Source organism: Bos grunniens, chromosome 1, assembly GCF_055505025.1.
Source record: "Bos grunniens cultivar Pamir isolate PY7600 chromosome 1, Bosgru_T2T1.0, whole genome shotgun sequence".
Lineage (NCBI taxonomy): Eukaryota > Metazoa > Chordata > Mammalia > Artiodactyla > Bovidae > Bos > Bos grunniens.
Window position 1 is genome coordinate 39754570 of NC_141165.1, and position 7130 is coordinate 39761699.

Genomic DNA, 7130 nt, shown 5'->3' on the forward strand with positions numbered 1-7130 from the left:
TTATTTTTCTGGGCTCCAAAATCACTGCAGATGGTGACTGAAGCCATGAAATTAAAAGACGCTTACTCCTTGGCTGGAAAGTTATGACCAACCTAGACAGCATATTAAAAAGCAGAGACATTACTTTGTCAACAAAGGTCCATCTAGTCAAGGCTATGGTTTTTCCAGTGGTCATGTATGGATGTAAGAGTTGGACTGTGGAGAAAGCTGAGCGCTGAAGAATTGATGCTTTTGAACTGTGGTGTTGGAGAAGACTCTTGAGAGTCCCTTGGACTGCAAGGAGATCCAACCAGTCCATCCTAAAGGAGATCAGTCCTGGGTGTTCATTGGAAGAACTGATGTTGAAGCTGAAACTCCAATACTTTGGCCACCTGATGTGAAGAGCTGACTCATTGGAAAAGACCCTGATGCTGGGAAAGATTGAGGGCAGGAGGAGAAGAGGAAGACAGAGGATGAGATGGTTGGATGGCATCACCGACTCAGTGGACGTGGGTTTGGGTGGACTCCGGGAGTTGGTGATGGACAGGGAGGCCTGGCATGCTGTGGTTCATGGGGTCACAAAGAGTCAGACACGACTGAGCGACCGAACTGAACTGAATAGTGGTCTGACTGAACACCTTATTTACAAAGCTGTGCTTCGGTTGATTAATCCATAATGTAAAGCTAATCACAATGACTAGTGTACAAGTGGTTGTGTGGATTAAATAGATAATTCTTATAAATATAGCATTTCACACAGTATCTGCCATGTAGAAAACAATAAAATATTGAATGGGTCTATATAGTCCTAAATGCCCAGAATAATTGCATGAATGATCAGGATGATCGCTTGCCAATTGCTCTCAGGAACAAATTCAGGGTTGTATACTTGGTTTTCTTTGGCCCACAGTGTCAATATTCATTCATTCAAACTGAGCATTGAACAATAGGTAGCCTTAGATGTTGACGTATGGCAGAAATCAAACCAATATTATAAAGCAATTATTCTTCAAATAAAAATAAATAAATTTTTTTTAATGTGACTATGAAAGAAAAAATGTTTTCCACCAAAGCAATAGCTATGAGCAAAAGAAGGAAAGGGCAACCTGTGTAGCAGGTCTCAAGTACTAATTAATTCTATTTGGTTTCTTTTGGTTCTTTGGTTTCTTTGGTTTCTTTATATATATATATATATATATATATATATATATAAAAGAAATAAAGTTATTTATTTACTTACTTATTTGATTGCATCGGGTCTTAGTTGCATCATGTGGGATCTTTGTTGCGGCTCATGGGCTCAGTACTTGCAGCTCTTGTGTTTAGTTGCTCCAGCTTGTGAGATCTTAGTTCGTCAACCAGGGATTGAATCCACGTTCCCTGCATTGCAAGGCAGATTCTTAACCACAGGACCACTAGGGAAGTCCCTCTATTTGGTTTCAAAGTGTTCCAACTGACCTCCCACCAGTGGCTTCATGCCTTCCTATCCATCAACCTCGCTGCTGCCAGAAATAAAACATTCATTCAAGCTTGATTATAATGTTTGCAATTTCACTATTGCACATCAAATTCAGAATAAAGATCCAACTCCTTAGCCCAGCTTTCCAGTCGTGTTGTCACTTCTTCCTGCCATCTTTGTCAGCCTCAGTTCCCCGACTCTGCCAGTGGCCCTCCCTTAAACACGTGTACTTATCTGAATCATCTAACTCACTTTTGGCCCTTTGCATGGGCTATTTCCTTGGCTCAAAACAGTGATATGTCCTACTTGGCCTTTAAGATTCAGCTCAGCTGTTGCCTGTAAGAAGTCTTCTATGGCATGCTTTGCCCCTCTCACCACTGCTATCCAAGAGCAGAATTCCTTTTTGGAGGTCCCAGATCAGCCTACGTTTACCTCAAGCATGGTTGGTAGCACATGGGATTCCATATTTTGCCAACTTTCTCTTTGGAATGCGTGTTCCCTGACCTTGGGAAGAGGTCAGGCCCTTTCCAGGGTCCACTGTATATCAGGCACAATTGTAGGAACTGGGAACACAACGGACAAGAGAGAGAAACTCCCTGATATCTTGGGATTCCTGGTCCAGTGAGGTAAATCAAGCAGTTCACGAATACATAGGGTGTTCCCTGACAGCCCAGTGGTTAGGACTCCACACTTGCATTGCTGAGGGTGTGGGCGCCATCCCTTCTCAGGAAACCAACAGCCTGCAAGGACTGCAGCATGTCCAAAAAGTAATTTACATAAATGCATAAGTATTTTCAGATAATGACAGGTGCTATGAAGCCTAGGAAATGGCCTAATGTGCTGCATAGTGAGGAGGGAAGGGAAAGACAATATAAGAAAAAGTGGTCTAATCATGGTATTTGTGCAAAAAAACTGATGAGGATCCAGTCATTCCTGGCAATATTGAGGGTAAGATTATTCCAGGCGGAGGGAAGAGTAAGAGCTTATAATCGTTTTGTAGAAGAAAAGAAGGGATTGGTAGGGATCTACCTCAAGGATGTAAAGAGGACTCAAATTCCTCCCATATAGAAACCAGGATATACTAACTTTTTAGTACAGGAACAAAAGGCAAAAAAAGCATCAATATTATCACCTACAGCTTAGACAGGTTTTGTATTTTTTGTTGTTGTTGTTGATGAAGGGGTGGTAAGGGAGGAGTGATTAGGAGCTGGCTGAATTGGTGACCTTAGCATAAAGTAGGTCTCTATAAATCAACATTTCTGAAGAATGTTCCAGAAACATTGGACTAGATGCTGTAGTCAACCTAAAGTCACGCTGAAGTCTCCAGTTTGGGAAACACTTTTCTTACACTGCTTCTCCCCACTCTCTACACCCCTACCACCTGGGCACTCACAATGCATGTTAGCACATTAAAGGCTCTGAAAAACTCAGCATTTGGAAAACTTGGTTAACTTTTGTTTCTCAAATTAATTTAACCACTATATCTGTTTTGTGGTTTTGTTTTAAGACAATACAAGTTAAATCCTGTGGACGAATATTTTGTAAAACAAATTCTGGGAAGCTCTGGTCTAAATCAGTCTCCACAACCCACAAGCCTTGCTGTGGTCATTCCTAGCTTCCAGTTTCATCCTGTTTAGTGGAAGCAGTAAATAAATAAAGGAATGTGATTTTTTAAAAGATACAACAGATAGTTCGGTTTACAAGTGTGAAAGTAAAAAATGCAAAAGTCTCAATTAATCTAATTTTACTACATTTATTTTAGAAAAGTCAGAGGAACCAGAGATCAAATTGCCAACATCCGCTGGATCATGGAAAAAGCAAGAGAGTTCCAGAAAAACATCTATTTCTGCTTTATTGACTATGCCAAAGCCTTTGACTGTGTGGATCACAATAAACTGTGGAAAATTCTGAAAGAGATGGGAATACCAGACCACCTGACTTGCCTCTTGAGAAATCTGTATACAGGTCAGGAAGCAACAGTTAGAACTGGACATGGAACAAAAGACTGATTCCAAATAGGAAAAGGAGTATGTCAAGGCTGTATGTGGTCACCCTGCTTATTTAACTTCTATGCAGAGTACATCATGAGAAACGCTGGGCTAGAGGAAGCACAGGCTGAAATCAAGATTGCCAGGAGAAATAGCAATAACCTTAGATATGCAGATGACACCACCCTTACGGCAGACAGTGAAGAACTAAAGAGCCTCTTGATGAAAGTGAAAGAAGAGAGTGAAAAAGTTGGCTTAAAGTTCAACATTCAGAAAACTAAGATCATGGCATCTGGTCCCATCACTTCATGGCAAATAGATGGGGAAACAGTGGAAACAGTGTCTGACTTCATTTTTGGGGGCTCCAAAATCACTACAGATGGTGATTGCAGCCATGAAATCAAAAGACGCTCACTCCTTGGAAGGAAAGTTATGACAAACCTAGACAGCATATTAAAAAGCAGAAACATTACTTTGCCAACAAAGTTCTGTCTAGTCAAGGCTATGGTTTTTCCAGTGGTCATGTATAGATGTGAGAGTTGGACTATAAAGAAAGCTGAGCATAGAAGAATTGATGCTTTTGAACTGTGGTGTTGGAGAAGACTCTTGAGAGTCCCTTGGACTGCAAGGAGATCCAACCAGTTCATCCTAAAGGAGATCAGTCCTGGGTGTTCACTGGAAGGACTGATGTTGAAGCTGAAACTCCAATACTTTGGCCACCTGATGTGAAGAGCTGACTCATTGGAAAAGACCCTGATGCTGGAAAAGATTGAGGGCAGGAGGAGAAGGGGATGACAGAGGATAAGATGGTTGGATGGCATCACCAACTCAATGGACATGGTTTGGGTGGACTCCGGGAGTTGGTGATGGACAGGGAGGCCTGGCATGCTGCAGTTCATGGGGTCGCAAGGAGTCAGACATGACTGAGCAACTGGACTAAACTGAACGTTTATTTACCTTAAAATAATTTCAACAGAATTACAAATAGCTAATACATATAAATATAAATATGTGTGCTGTTGCTGCTGCTAAGTCGCTTCAGTTGTGTCCAACACTGTGCGACCCCATAGACGGCAGCCCACCAGGCTCCTCTGTCCTTGGGATTCTCCAGGCAAGAATACTGGAGTGGGTTGCCATTCCTTCTCCAATGCATGAAAGTGAAAAGTAAAAGTGAAGTCGCTCAGTTGTGTCCAACTCTTAGCGACCCCATGGACTGTAGCCTACTATAAGTTTCATGAAAAATAAGAAGTTTAATTACTAAAGGTTAAAATCCGATTTGAATGCTCATTTATGCCCTGAGGCTGAGTAAGATGTTTTAAATTAAAATTAATTTCTGCTCAGCCAAGTGCAAAAAACATTAAGCCTATTCATCACAAATCCAACTTCCTTATTTTGATTACAACCATTTTAAATGACAGAATTATTAAGCATTTTAAGATTAATTTTTAAAAATCAAATACATCACACTTTATAATAATATAGATACTTAAAAGAGGGAGGGAAATTCCATATCAAAGGTTAATTAACAATGCTGACACTCTCTTGGTGGCTAAAAATAAGACTAATAGCATGTTTCTCTAATATCAAGCTGTATTATATTATATTTAAAGTCCATTTGGGAAACTGAATTTATATTTCCTGATTAGATTTATTCTAGTAAAGATAATTGTGTAAAATAATTATTACAAACATATGAAAATGTTAAATTTCAATCATACAGTTCACATATATATCATCAGAATATACAGAACCCACTTCCTATATATTATGGCTCTATTTGTCAAATAGCTTCTCGTTAAGTTTCCATTTTGTAATACCTTTAAAATTATGAGCTATCTCAAATAAAATGGAGACTTCAAAATAAGTCACTGAGGGAATGAATGCTAATAGTGTAATAACAATAAATATTAATAGTATAATTCCCTGGTGGCACAGTGGTAAAGAATCTGCCTGCCAATGCAGGAGATGTAAGAGACATGGGTTCAATTGCTGGATTGGGAAGATCCCCTGGAGTAGGAAAAGGCAACCCACTACAGTATTATTGCCTGGGAAATTCCATGGACAGAGGAGCCTGGCAAGCTACAGTCCGTGGGGTCACAAAGAATTGGATGTGATTAATCACACACACACACACACACATTCTCAAACTAAGTTTCCTCTGGTAAATATAAAATTTATTACATTCCCCAAACTGGTCTTCAAAATAATAAAAGAGAAGCTTAATTATTCAACATAAGATCAGTACATTTTTAACTAAAATTAACCCAAGCCCCCGAAAATACTGATTTATACAAGCAGTCAAAATTCACTTTTTAAAGTTAACCTTTTATTGGCTCATAATGGTCAATTCAAAATTATAACAAAGAGATTTTAGCCATATTTTAACAAATGCATGGCTGTTTTCAGCATCTTGATATTTTTTCTTTATAAGTACTCTAGCACTCACATCAGTAGTTTTTTTTTTAAGTCACTCATGCTAAATATCAAGGAAGAATATGCAAGAAAATGCTCAATCAAAATGCTCTCCCAAGTGGTTAAATGGCATATTTAGATATGGCAGGCATGCTAAGCCACTTCAGTCATGTCTGACTCTGCGACCCTATGGACTGTAGCCCACCAGGCTCCTCTGTCCATGGATTCTCCAGGCAAGAATACTTGAGTGGGTTACCATTTCCACCTCCAGAGGATCTTCCTGACCCAGAGACTGAACTCAGTTCTCTTATGTCTCCTGCACCAGCAGGCAAATTCTTTATCACTAGTGCCACCTGGGAAGTTCCTTGGCAGGCATGAACCCATGTAAAACTCACATTGTTTAGGGAAGGAATTGTACCTTCAATAAGGGACACTGGATGGATTAGATACATAGGTACATAATTATTTTTAAAAAGTCTTGATTCTCTACCTCAAACCACATGTAAAAATTACAAATGTAAATGTAAAGGTAGAATAATACAGCTTTTAGAAGAAAACATAAGAGAATATCTTCATGACCTTAAAATAGGCCAAGATTTCTCAAACAGAACACAGAAAGTACTAACCATAAAAGAAAAGATTGATAAATTGGATTATATTAAAGCTAAGGACTTCTATTCCATTAAAAAATCATCATTAAGAATGAAAAAGCAAGTCACAGAGAAGATATTTGTAGGACATATCCAGCAAAGGACTCCTCCAAAGGTATAAGGAACTCCTAAAAGCCAACTTGAAAAAACAGACAACCCAAGAAAAAAGACAGGCAAAAGACTTGAACAATCATTTCACAAAACAGGGTATTCAAATGGCTGGTAAATACACGAAATGAAAATCAAAACTGCAGTAAAAGACTATTATCCACCCACCCAAGTGACCAAAATTTGCTTGGATTTCTTTAACATATTGCCATTGTAATAATAATAATAATAATAATAATAATAATAAAATACTTATTGCTGTTATCGTTGTTCAGTTGCTACATTGTGTCTGACTCTGTGGCCCCATGGACGGCAGCACACCAGCCTCCCCTGTCCTTCACTGTCTCCTGCAGTTTGCTCAAATTCATGTCCATTGAGTCAGTGATGCTATCTATCTCATCCTCTGTTGCCCTCTTCTCCTTTTGCCTTCAATCTTTCCCAGCACCAGGGTCTTTTCCAATGAGTCGGCTCTTTGCATCAGGTGGCCAAAGTATTAGAACTTCAGCTTCACTGTCAGTTTTTCTAATGAATATT